Source organism: Rana temporaria, chromosome 6 (genome assembly GCF_905171775.1).
Source record: "Rana temporaria chromosome 6, aRanTem1.1, whole genome shotgun sequence".
In the NCBI taxonomy this organism is placed as follows: Eukaryota; Metazoa; Chordata; class Amphibia; order Anura; family Ranidae; genus Rana; species Rana temporaria.
Window position 1 is genome coordinate 214,044,479 of NC_053494.1, and position 13,944 is coordinate 214,058,422.

The window sequence follows — 13,944 nt, forward strand, 5'->3', positions numbered from 1 at the left end:
GTTTTATCACAATTTAGTGTGACCCCAAGTATTTGACGTTTTTTATGAACGGCCCATGCGCCGTTCGTAAAAGAATCCCAGTGCGCATGCTCAAAATTCCACCGCAAATCGTCAATGCTTTAGACATGAACGTAACTTACGTACAGCCCTATTCGCGAACGACTTACGCAAACGACGTAAACATTTCAAAATTCGATGCGGGAACGATGTCCATACTTAACATTGCGTACGCCTCATAAGAGCAGGAGCAACCTTACGCCGATAAAGCCTAACGTAAACGACGTAACAAAATAGCGCCGGGCGTACGTACGTTTGTGAATCAGTGTATCTACCTAATTAGCATATTCCTTGTGGAAATCGACGGAAACGCCATCTAGCGGCCAGCGTAAATATGCAGCCTAAGATACGATGGTGTAAGACACTTACGCCAGTCGGATCTTAGGGAAATCTATGCGTAACTGATTCTATGAATCAGGCGCATAGATACGACACCGCAACTCAGAGATACACCGTTGTATCTCCTACCTGAATCCGGCCCACTGTGTATATATATATATTTATATTAATATTTTTTCTTGTGCGCAGTGGGGGCTTGAGAAGGTAAAGGGCCGCATATACTACTACGGGCAACGAGTTCGATTCGAACATAAAGCTCATCCCTACGTCAAAGTAATGACGTACATTTACGTCTGAATCTGTAGGGGATTTACAGTAAGGTTGCAATATGTGTGCGGTCAGCTTAACTCTTTCAAATGACAGAACTAAGAAAAGTCTCCTCTACAGACAAAACAGAACCTTATGAGCTCTGCTGATAGATACTGAGCTCCTTCCTTTACACATAGAGAAGAATTGCAAATTGAATCTATAACCAAAAATAAATTCCCAGATTGGCATAACTTAGTTACACATTTAAATGCGGTCATATACAAGGGCTGTTTTGTCCTATTACTTCGTATTTTATTCATTTTATTTGGCAGTATTTGAAATCCAATGAGACTGTATTCATCAGATGCTGCTAAGGAAAATATTGCTGTGGAAGTGTGCGGGAGCTAGCAGAAAAACCAAAAGGATTAAAATTTGTCATAGACATAAATACGCTGTTATTCTGCAATTTCGGTCTATTTTTCATGTGTATACGGCAACTGGTCTTCTGGAGGGATAAAAAAAAAAAAACGGTTATTAAACATGACTGTAGCACTATCCTAGTGTAGGATTCTAGGCAAATGTCGTTTTTGGCTCCATCTTCAATCAAGGGAGCAGTGATTGTTTGTTCTAGTTTGCTCAGGATTTCACACGTTCTTTTCATTGCTTCCATCTTGCCTCTGGAATAAACTTCCATTACCTTGAGAGGGAGAGTCAAATGACCAGCCTGAATGTTTATCATGGTCTGGCCAATCCCTAAAAAGGAGTGCCCAGAAGGTGGCTTGGGGGTAATAAATAGTCTGGTGCCCTTGGGAGATAATTAGAATGGAAAAATACAGCGCTAACCTAATATATACCGTATATACTCAAGTATAAGTAGAGTTTTTCAGCACCTTTTTTTGTGCTGAAAATGTCCCCTTCGGCTTATACTCGAATCACCTTTTTGTGCCTGATCTCCCGGAATTTGGGGACCTGGTACCGGCCGGTCGTAGGTTCCCTGGATCCAAAACTTGGCACACATATAGACCAACTCTTCCTCTACAAGTGTGCAAAGATTGTTGTCTGGGGGACCTACGGCCGGAGAGCACCGATTTTTCAAATCCAGACACCCCTTCCGTAGACTCCCATGTTAAATGGTAATTTCTATGGTAATTTTGGGGACCTGATACCGGCCGGTCGTAGATTTCCTGGACCCGGAACTTGGCACACATGTAGCCCAACTCTTCCTCTCAAAGTTTGTTGTCTGGGGGACCTACAGCTGGGGAGCACCGATTTTTCAAACCCGGGCACCCTTTCCATAGACTCCCATGTTAAACGTCAGTTTAGTCATGGGCACAGTGAGGCATGCACATGGACACAGTGAGGCAAAGTGAGGCACAGTGAGGCATGCAGATGGACACCCTAGGCTTATAGTCGAGTCAATAAGTTTTACCATTTTTTTGTGGTAAAATTAGGTGCCTCGGCTTATATTCGGGTTGGCTTATACTCAAGTATATACGGCAACCAAAAAATATTAATTATATAAAGAAAATAACAGCAGCAGCTCAAATGTGAGACATACACATCTAGAAATAGCAAATAATATAATAGAAGCTGTGCTAAAAAAAAAATAATAATAATAATAATAATAATAATAATAATAATATAAACCAGTGATCGTGGTAGACAAGAATATTGCAATCAAATGGACCACTCATACTGTGAATTCAAAAATATTCAATAGGAAAGTCAACAGTCCTCAGAGGATCTAGAGCAGGGGTGCCCAACCTTTTGAAGCGCGACGGCCACTTAAGCAACTTGGTAACCAGTCGCGGGCCACAATGAGCAGAGAGGGCGGATGAAGGGTTACGACTACTCTATAGGCCCTCCGATCCACCCAGATGGAAGTGGACAAATTCCATCCAGGCAGGGGGGAAACAGACATCTGTTGCTCTATAGAGGTGAATTGAGGGTCCCATTTGGTCGGGCTGATCGTGTGGTATCTACTGATACGCCGGCGTACTTTCAAATTACCCGCGTCGTATCTTTAGTTTGAATCCTCAAACCAAGATACGACGGCATCTGGGTTCGATCCGACAGGCGTACGGCTTTGTACGCCTTCGGATCGTAGGTGCAATACTTCGGCGCCCCGCTGGATGGAGTTTGCGTCGTTTTCCGCGTCGGGTATGCAAATTAGCTTTTTCCGTTGATCCACGAAGGTACGCGCGGCCGTCGCATTCTCTTACGTCGTCGCTAGTTGGCTTTTCCCGGCGTATAGTTAAAGCTGGTATTTTGCGGCGTATAGATAGACTTGCCATGTTAAGTATGGCCGTCGTTCCCGCGTCGAAATTAGAATTTTTTTTTTTTGCGTAAGTCGTCCGTGAATAGGGATGGACGTAACTCACGTCTAAGTTAAAAAAATGACGTCGTTGCGACGTCATTTCGCGCAAAGCACGGCGGGAAATTTCAAAACGGAGCATGCGCAGTTCAATCGGCGCGGGGACGTGCTTAATTTAAATTAATCACGTCCCCTAATCGCCGATTTGAATTCCGCCGCCAGAAATACACTACGCCACCGTAACTTACGGCGCAAAATCGCTGAGGATTCGAAATTCCGCCAGGTAAGGTACGGCGGTGTAGCGTATCACTGATATGCGGCACAAGTGTAAATATCTGTGAATCTGGCCCCAGATTTTTTACTTTTTTATTTAAAGCGGGAGTTCACCCATTTGTAAAAAAAAATTTTTTATCCCCTTAGCTTCCTGCTCGTTCGGTCTAGGGGAATCGGCTATTTGTATTAAAATATGAGCCGTACTTACCCGTTTTCGAGCTGCATCTTCTTCCGTCGCTTCCGGGTATGGGTCTTCGGGAGCGGGCGTTCCTTCTTGAGTGACAGCCTTCCGAGAGGCTTCCGACGGTCGCATCCGTCGCGTCACTCGTAGCCGAAAGAAGCCGAACGTCTTCTTTCGGAAAATCGTGACGCGATGGATGCGACCGTCGGAAGCCTCTCGGAAGACTGTCAATCAAGAAGGAACGCCCATTCCCGAAGCCCATACCCGGAAGCGATGGAGAGGATGCATCTCGTAAACGGGTAAGTACTGCACAGTTTAGGCCGATACGTATTCTTCTACATTTTTTTGGTAAAAAAAAAATCTCAATAATCGTATATTGATTGGTTTGCGCAAAAGTTATAGCGTCTACAAAATAGGTGATAGATTTATGGCATTTTTATTTTATAATTTTTTTTACTAGTAATGGCGGCAATCTGTAATTTTTTATTGTGACCGTGACATTGCGGCGGACACATAATTTTTTTTACTAGTAATGGCGGCAATCTGTAATTTTTTATTGTGACCGTGACATTGCGTACTTTCAAATTACCCGCGTCGTATCTTTAGTTTGAATCCTCAAACCAAGATACGACGGCATCTGGGTTCGATCCGACAGGCGTACGGCTTTGTACGCCTTCGGATCGTAGGTGCAATACTTCGGCGCCCCGCTGGATGGAGTTTGCGTCGTTTTCCGCGTCGGGTATGCAAATTAGCTTTTTCCGTTGATCCACGAAGGTACGCGCGGCCGTCGCATTCTCTTACGTCGTCGCTAGTTGGCTTTTCCCGGCGTATAGTTAAAGCTGGTATTTTGCGGCGTATAGATAGACTTGCCATGTTAAGTATGGCCGTCGTTCCCGCGTCGAAATTAGAATTTTTTTTTTTTGCGTAAGTCGTCCGTGAATAGGGATGGACGTAACTCACGTCTAAGTTAAAAAAATGACGTCGTTGCGACGTCATTTCGCGCAAAGCACGGCGGGAAATTTCAAAACGGAGCATGCGCAGTTCAATCGGCGCGGGGACGTGCTTAATTTAAATTAATCACGTCCCCTAATCGCCGATTTGAATTCCGCCGCCAGAAATACACTACGCCACCGTAACTTACGGCGCAAAATCGCTGAGGATTCGAAATTCCGCCAGGTAAGGTACGGCGGTGTAGCGTATCACTGATATGCGGCACAAGTGTAAATATCTGTGAATCTGGCCCCAGATTTTTTACTTTTTTATTTAAAGCGGGAGTTCACCCATTTGTAAAAAAAAAATTTTTATCCCCTTAGCTTCCTGCTCGTTCGGTCTAGGGGAATCGGCTATTTGTATTAAAATATGAGCCGTACTTACCCGTTTTCGAGCTGCATCTTCTTCCGTCGCTTCCGGGTATGGGTCTTCGGGAGCGGGCGTTCCTTCTTGAGTGACAGCCTTCCGAGAGGCTTCCGACGGTCGCATCCGTCGCGTCACTCGTAGCCGAAAGAAGCCGAACGTCTTCTTTCGGAAAATCGTGACGCGATGGATGCGACCGTCGGAAGCCTCTCGGAAGACTGTCAATCAAGAAGGAACGCCCATTCCCGAAGCCCATACCCGGAAGCGATGGAGAGGATGCATCTCGTAAACGGGTAAGTACTGCACAGTTTAGGCCGATACGTATTCTTCTACATTTTTTTGGTAAAAAAAAAATCTCAATAATCGTATATTGATTGGTTTGCGCAAAAGTTATAGCGTCTACAAAATAGGTGATAGATTTATGGCATTTTTATTTTATAATTTTTTTTACTAGTAATGGCGGCAATCTGTAATTTTTTATTGTGACCGTGACATTGCGGCGGACACATCGGACACTTTTGATACGTTTTTGGGACCATTCACATTTACACAGTGATTAATGCTATAAATATGCACTGATTACTGTGTAAATGTGACTGACAGGGAAGGGGTTAACCACTAGGGCATCGAAGGGGTTAAAATGTTCCCTAAAGTGTGTTCTAACTGTAGTGGGGAGGGGACTCACAAGGGGAGGAGACCGATGTGTGTTCCTCTGTACTGGGAAAACAGCATTGGTCTCCTCAGCTCTGACAGGAGGTGGATCTGTGTGTTTACACCTCATCATTACACACACAGATCCATGGTCCTGCCGTGATCACCGGCAATCACGGGTGCCCGACAGGAATCGCGTCCGCCGGGCAGGCGTGCTGGGAGCGGTACCGCGGGCCCGTGCCCTAGATCGCCGGGAACAAAGGACGTCATATGACGTCCACCTGGATCGAGGGAGGGTTCCTGCCGGCGTCATTTTACAATGCGTCGGTAAGGAAGGGGTTAAATCACCCCACCTTATGGCCCCATACCAAAAAATATATATATTTTAAAGAGGGGCTTAATATTACCTTGTAGGACAAAAAAAAGATATTCCCACCCTAAAAAATAGAAACTTAATAGCTCTTTGTTTCGTGAATTATTATCTTTTTGAATCACCACTTTCCATTCTTATGGCCCCATCCAACCAAAATCTTTAAAGAGGGGCTTTATACACACAAGAAAAGAAAAAAAAAAACACCCTCGTCATTCTTTATAAAGTGTTACCTAATTAAAATGTATTCTCCTTCTCTACTGTATAAATTATCCCCAAAAAAATTGTAGTTCGTATTTGTTACGTTCACTAACAGCTCAATTTGACAGGAAATTCCAATATCTATTTAATAGTTATTATTAGTTAGGGCCAGATTCACCAAAGAGATACGACGGCGTTTCTCCTGATACGCCGTCGTATCTCTGTTTCTATCTATGCGCCTGATTCATAGAACCAGTTACGCATAGATATCCATAAGATCCGACAGGTGTAATTGTTTTACACTGTCGGATCTTAGGATGCAATACCGCGGCCGCTGCTGGGGGGAGTTTGCGTCGTATTCCAGCGTCGGGTATGCAAATTAGCAGTTACGGCGGATCCCCGACGGATTTTCGCGTTCGCTACATCGTCCGTAGTCAAGTTTCCCGTCGCAATTTTAGTCGTTATTTGACCTGCCCTAACTTTACACAGCAATCTTATTGCTGTATAAAGTATGGCCGTCGTTCCCGCGTCGAAATTTAAAATGTAACGTCGTTTGCGTAACACGTCCGGGAATACGGAAGTACGCTACGCGCGTCGCCGTTAGAAAAAATGACGTCACGGCGCGCAAAGCACAACGGCATGCGCAGTAGCACAAGAGCATGCGCAGTAGGTCTGGCGCGGGAGTGCGCCTCATTTAAATGGCACATGCCCATTTGAATTGGCCCGCCTTGCGCCGGAGGCCGCCGGCGTAGTTTTCATCCCAAGTGCTTTGTGAATCAGGCACTTGCGATGAAAACTTGCGGCGGTGTAACGTATCTACGATACGTTACGCCGCCGCACTTCTACCTGAATTTTCAAGTTTTCATATTTTTTAATTAATGAATTTATGAATTTACGAATTGAGATCATAACAAATGATCCGAAAAACAAAAACAAAAAAAAAACAAAAAAAAATGAAACAAAAACAATTTTGTGGGCAGGGAAAAATGTCTGCTTTGTCGGTAGGGTGAAGTCTCTGCTTTTTATAATGTTGTCTAGGTTTGCCATCGCTTTCCTCCCAAGAAGCAAGCGTCTCTTAATTTCATGGCTACAGTCACCGACTGACACAATCTTGGAGCCTGTTTCAATTTCTTCTCCTCCTATTTGCCAAGGAGTGATGGGACCGTTTGCCAACATACTGTACATGCAATATATAGCTATATTTTATATAAGTGACAAAAAATATATATTATGAATAAAAAGTGAAAAATATGTAATTACTAAATAATGGTGGTGAAGGGAGGGGGGTGAATGGTGGAATGAAAAGAATGAACGTGTACAAATGCAGCAAAAATGTCTTACACAAAAGTGAAACTAATCCTATTGGACCAAGTAATAAACCACAAAGAGGAAGTAGGTCTAGTAAGGAGTGGTCTACTTCATATGTGCACAAACACAAAGGTGAAATAAGTGAAGGCTCAAAACAATAATATTCACAGTGAGGAGATGACTGATGCAAACAGCAAATGGAAATAATGCCAGAATGCAATCAGTGGAAGGGTGCAACCCAATCTACAAATCATGCAACCTACACCATAAAGTGAAGTGATCAGCTTACCTCAAAGTATACTCACACAAGAGGCAAATAACTGATACTTCTGGTTGGTTGGATGTCCTCTTTGGCAGATTGCAATGTTGGACCATACATGTCCAACATTGCAATCTGCCACTAGATGTATATGCAGTCTTCGACAAAATGGCCGCCGCTATTTCCTAATTATCCAGACCATATTTAAAGACAACACAGTACCCTAGTGACCATCCCCTGATGAAGTCACGTGATGTGACGAACACGCGTCGGGAACATTCAGAGTACTGACCGGGAGCAACATCCTAACAGACGGCAGACGAGTGCGGTGCTCGTGGGAGATGCGACCGTACCTTATCTACTCACTGTAAGGTTTTTATTGTATTTTATTTTTATCGGCAATTAAAAGTTTCTTTTGTGCTGTGCCTGCTCACGCTACACGCCCTCCCTCCTTCTCCTCTCCTCTCTCTGCTCCCCACCTCAACCATGAGCGGCCGCTTCTATGGACCTACGAGGAGCTGAGTGCTGAGCGCTTACCACGAGAGGATCGGGATACGAGCGCGGCGTTCGTGGAGATAGGCATTTCCACCTTTAATTTAATGTGAGTCGTGTAAGTGCACACCTGCATACTGCATCTTAGAGAGTTCCCGTTTTCTCTCCTTGGAGTGACAGTAAGACCACCCACAATATACATTCACTCTTTTTCCACATGTATGGTCCAACATTGCAATCTGCCAAAGAGGACATCCAACCAACCAGAAGTATCAGTTATTTGCCTCTTGTGTGAGTATACTTTGAGGTAAGCTGATCACTTCACTTTATGGTGTAGGTTGCATGATTTGTAGATTGGGTTGCACCCTTCCACTGATTGCATTCTGGCATTATTTCCATTTGCTGTTTGCATCAGTCATCTCCTCACTGTGAATATTATTGTTTTGAGCCTTCACTTATTTCACCTTTGTGTTTGTGCACATATGAAGTAGACCACTCCTTACTAGACCTACTTCCTCTTTGTGGTTTATTACTTGGTCCAATAGGATTAGTTTCACTTTTGTGTAAGACATTTTTGCTGCATTTGTACACGTTCATTCTTTTCATTCCACCATTCACCCCCCTCCCTTCACCACCATTATTTAGTAATTACATATTTTTCACTTTTTATTCATAATATATATTTTTTGTCACTAGTCTAATCACAGCGCAGACTCCTTTCACTATTGCATTTATCTTTTGTCCTTCATTGGAAAGACTCTTTTTTGTCTGCTGCAGTCCCCCACTCACAGTCCTTCCCTTTTCCTCTCCACTTGCCACCCCCCCATTCTCATTATCCACTATAGCGCAGGAGTTCCACCTATTACCATATATTTTATATAGGGTTGTCCCGATACCGATACTAGTATTGGGACCGATACCGAGCATTTGTGCGAGTACTTGTACTAGTATTTGGATGCAATTGCTACCAATGTGACGGTACGTCAAGAATAATGCAATTAAAAGAACTAGTACTAGTACAAATGCTCCCGATGCCTGACCCGATACTTGGTCGGCGAGCGGACTCAGTGGGCGGAGAGGGAGCGTGCGGCGTCAGTAGGCAGATCGGGTCGCCTCAGTTGGCGGAGCGGGCGGCCGGTGTCAGTTGGCGGATCGGGCGGAGTGGGCGGGGGCGGCCTCAGTGGGCGGAGTGGTCGCCATCAGTTTGGACATCCCGACGCCCATCTTGGCACACCCTGCACTTGGCCACAGTAAGCCAGCAGCTGACATCTTGTTAAACCCAGCCCATATAGTTCGTAACAAGATGTCTGCTGATACTTACTGATGCCGAGTGCAGGGTGTACCAAGATGGGCGCTGCAGCATAGCATTTCAAAATACTTTCCTCATGTCATTTATTGTTGCATTTCAGTGACTGCCCATAAGTGCCAGCCACCTGTCAGTGCCAGCCACCTGTCAGTGCCATCAGTGCCCATAACTGCCAACTATCAATGCCAGCCACCTGCCAGTGCCCTCAGTGCCCATAAGTGTCACCTATCAGTGCCATCAGTGCCGCTCATCAGTGCCGCTCATCAGTGCCAGCCACCTGTCAGTTCCAGTGCCCATAGGTGCCACCTATCAGTGCCCATCAGTCAGTGCCACCTATCAGTGCCCATCAGTCAGTGCCCATCAATCAGTGCCACCTATCAGTGCCCATCAGTCATTGCCATCTATCAGTCCCCATCAGTCAGTGCCACCTATCATTTCCCATCAGTCAGTGCCACCTATCAGTGCCCATCAGTCAGTGCCACCTATCAGTGCCCATCAGTCAGTGCCACCTATCAGTGCCCATCAGTCATTGTCATTTATCAGTCCCCATCAGTCAGTGCCACCTATCATTTCCCATCAGTCAGTGCCATCTATCTGTCCCCATTAGTCAGTGCCACCTATCAGTGCCCATCAGTCAGTGCCATCTATCAGTCCCCATCAGTCAGTGCCACCAGCTATCAGTGCCCATCAGTCAAACTGTTACATGGCATTAAAAAAAAGTATCAGTAATCGGCGACTACATGAAAAAAAGGATCGGTACTTGTACTCGGTCCTAAAAAAAATGGTTTCGGGACAACCCTAAATAAAAATGTAATTTCCGCTCTATTTAATGCATTTCTTTTTGCATTTCTTTTTATTTGTATCGATTATTTTGCTATGGTATGAATTATTCATTTGAGTAGCTCTTTATGTTTCCTATGTATTCTTTTGAGGTGGGAATTGCTTTTAGGATCTGTTTTCGATATGGCGATACATTGTTGCCGCACTTGGGACGGTCTGACTAAATGTGCAAATGTAACTCGAAGGGCATTCGCAGTTCAGTCGCACCTTTAGCCGGTCACCGTGGTAACCATTAAATCGCTGACTTACATTTCTCCATGTAGAAGAAATGTGTTAACCAGCCCCGGAGGTGGCAATCTCTGGGGCGACTCGCTCACCCTGGATTTACCTCTGTCCTCTGCGAGGCAAATGTCACCATCAATTCTCATCAGTCAGGAGATGGAGGGAAAATGTTACTATATTATTTATATAACGGGAATGTATAATGCGTCGAAATATACGTCTTTCCCATTTTGGAAAAAAATATATATATATTCTTCTTTCCCTATTAATTATGTAACATTTTTAGCTTTCTTTTTCATATTTCTCTTAAGTTGATAAATATGGAAATCAAAATATCAATATATTTTTTTTTTACCATATGCAATTAACAGGTGGATCAATCAAGTCATTTTCTTTAATCGTTTTACCACTGTGCTGTGAATAGCCCATAATCTCATCATGGGCGTCCGCTTCGGCAGCAGCATTTAACCCTTTCTTTAAACGCTAGCGGGATTTAAAAGCGCCCTGCTAGTGGCCGAATAGCACAGCTAAAACGATGGCGGCGCAACACCGATAACGCGGCCAGCTGGCAGTGTGAAATAGCTCTTGAGATAATTCAGCTTCACTCCATGCCCATATAAATATAGCCTAGAAAATGTACAGATGGACCCCCCTTCAGCACAGATGAACCCCCCCTTCAGCACAGACCCCTCCATTCAGCACCAATGGACCACCCCTTCAAAACAGACCCCCCATTCTGCACAGACCCCTCAATTCAGCACAGATGGACCCCCCCTTCATCACATACCCCCTTCAGTACAGACCCCTATTCAGCACAGATGCATACCTCCCAACTGTCCCTGATTTCCCTGATTTCTAACTGTAGGGAGGCTGGGCTGGGCTGGACATGTGACATCGTTGATCGTGCTTCCCTATATCAGGGAACACACGATCAATGACAGCGCCACAGTGAAGAACGGGGAAGCTGTGTTTACACTCACCTCTCCCCATTCTTCAGCTCCGGGGACCGATCGCGGGACTCGAGCGGCGATCGGGTCCGCGGGTCCCATGGCTGCGGTCACGGAGCTTCGGACCAGGTCACGGGCGCGCGCCCCCGACCCATGGCTAGGCACTTAACCACTTAATCACCGCCTTATAGACGAAAGACGTCTACAAGGCGGTTCCTTAACTGGGAGGACGTCCATGGACGTCCTCCCAGAATCGTGCTCCCGCGCGCCTCCGGGGGCGCGCACACGGGAATGTCCGGACCCGGCGCATCACGGCAAATCGCCGCTGATAGCGGCGGTTTACCACGTGATCGCTCCGTCCAATGACGGAGCGATCACTTGTAAACAAATCGGCGTGATTACGTCGGTTCCTCCCTTCCCTCTCTGTACCGAACGGTACAGTGTGAGAGGAGAGGGGAGAGAGCGGATGCAGCATGAGTGCTGTGGGCTGGATCTGTGACAAATGCAGTCACAGATCCAGCCATCCATCCCTGCTCAGCCATCCCTGCCCCATACTAACAATACTCTGCTCCATACCCATACTGTGCAATACTCTGCAATACCCCACAATACTCTGCAATACCACACACTACTCTGCAATACCCCACAATACTCTGCAATACCCCCCATACTCTGCAATACCCCATACTACTCTGCAATAACCCACAATACTCTGCAATACCCCACAATACCCTGAAATGCCCTGCAATACTCTGCAATACCCCGCACTACTCTGCAATTCCCCCGCAAAACTCTGCAATACCCAGCAAAACTATGCAAAAGAATGAAGAAAAAATACTAATTTGCTAAATTTTATAACAGAAACAAAGAAAAATTCAAATTTTTTTACCGAATTTTCAGTCTTTTTTCTCTTATAGCGCAAAAAATAAAAAACCCAATGGTGATTAAATACCACCAAAAGAATGCTCTATTTGTGTGAAAAAAAGGACGAAAATTTCATTTGGGTACAATGTTGTATGACTGAGTAATTGTCATTCAAATTGTGAGAGCACCGAAAGCTGAAAATTGGTCTGGTTATTAAGTGGGTTTTCGTGCCTGGTGGTCAAGTGGTTAAAGAGGACGTACAAGGACGTACATGTGCCCAGCCGTGCCATTCTGCCGACGTATATGTGCAGGAGGCGGTCCTTAACCACTTCGTTACCGGGCCTATTTTTCTCCTTTATGTAAAAATCACATTTTTTTTGCTAGAAAATTAATCAGAACCCCCAAACATTATATAGTTTTTTTTTAGCAGACACCCTAGGGAATAAAATGGCGGTCATTGCAACTTTTTTTCTCGCACGGTATTTGCGCAATCATTTTTCAAATGCCTTTTTTAGGGAAAAAAACAGGTTCATGAATTAAAAAATAACAAAACAGTAAAGTTAGCCCAATTTTTTTGTATAATGTGAAAGACGATGTTACGCAGAGTAAATAGATACCTAACATGTCACGCTTTAAAATTGCACACACTCATGGAATGGCGCCAAACTTCGGTACTTAAAAATCTCCATAGGCGACGCTTTAATTTTTTTTACAGGTTTACAATTTTCGAGTTACAGAGGAGGTCTAGTGCTAGAATTGTTGCACACGCTCTAACGCACGTGATGATACCTCACATGTGGGGTTTGAACAGTGTTTACATATGTGGGCGGGACTTGCATGCACGTTCGCTTCTGCACGCGAGCGACCGGGACAGGCGCGTTTTAAATTTTTTTTTTTTTTTTTACTTCATTTTTTTATTTTTACACTTTTTTTTATTATTTTTTTTTTATCACTTTTATTCCTATTACAAGGAATGTAAACATCCCTTGTAATATGAATCACTGTGACAGGTCCTCTTTATGGAGAGATGTGGGGTCAATAAGACCTCACATCTCTCCTACAGGCTTACAAGCATAAAATCGGTGAAAAAAAAATCATTACATGCCGACAGCCGCGATTGCGGCTTTGTTTACTTCCGGGTACCGGGCGTGACGTCATAACGTCGCGCCCGGTCCTCCGACGGTCATAGAGATGACTGTGACCGTCTAGTCACCAGTCATCTCTATGCTTCACCAACGAGCGCCGGCCGATTCGCTCTCCGGGCCCCCGATGGCACGGGAGAGCCCGGAGAAGCACCGGATGGCGGTGGGAGGGGGGGACGTCCCCTCCCGCTGCTTAGAAGAGCGATCGAGCGGCGGAACTGCCGCTTTGATCTTTCTTCTGGTGCACAGAATCGCCGGCTGAAGACGGCGATATCTGAATGATGCCTGCAGCTGCAGGCATCATTCAGATATCACCGCACAAAGCCGAGGACGTCCCAGGACGTCCTCGGGTCTGAAGTGGTTAAGTGGTTAAAGCGACGCAGTGTCGCAAAAAATGGCCCCGGTCATTGGGCAGCCAAATCCACCGGTGGCTGAACTGGTTAATGTAGCGTCGTGCCAAATAGTAAAAAAAATCCGCCGGTCATGAAGGGGGTAAAACAAAGCAAAAAAAAATAAAAAATATAGTCTTGCTTGAGCATGAGGATTGGACGATCATGGTCCTCGCTGTCCTTTTTT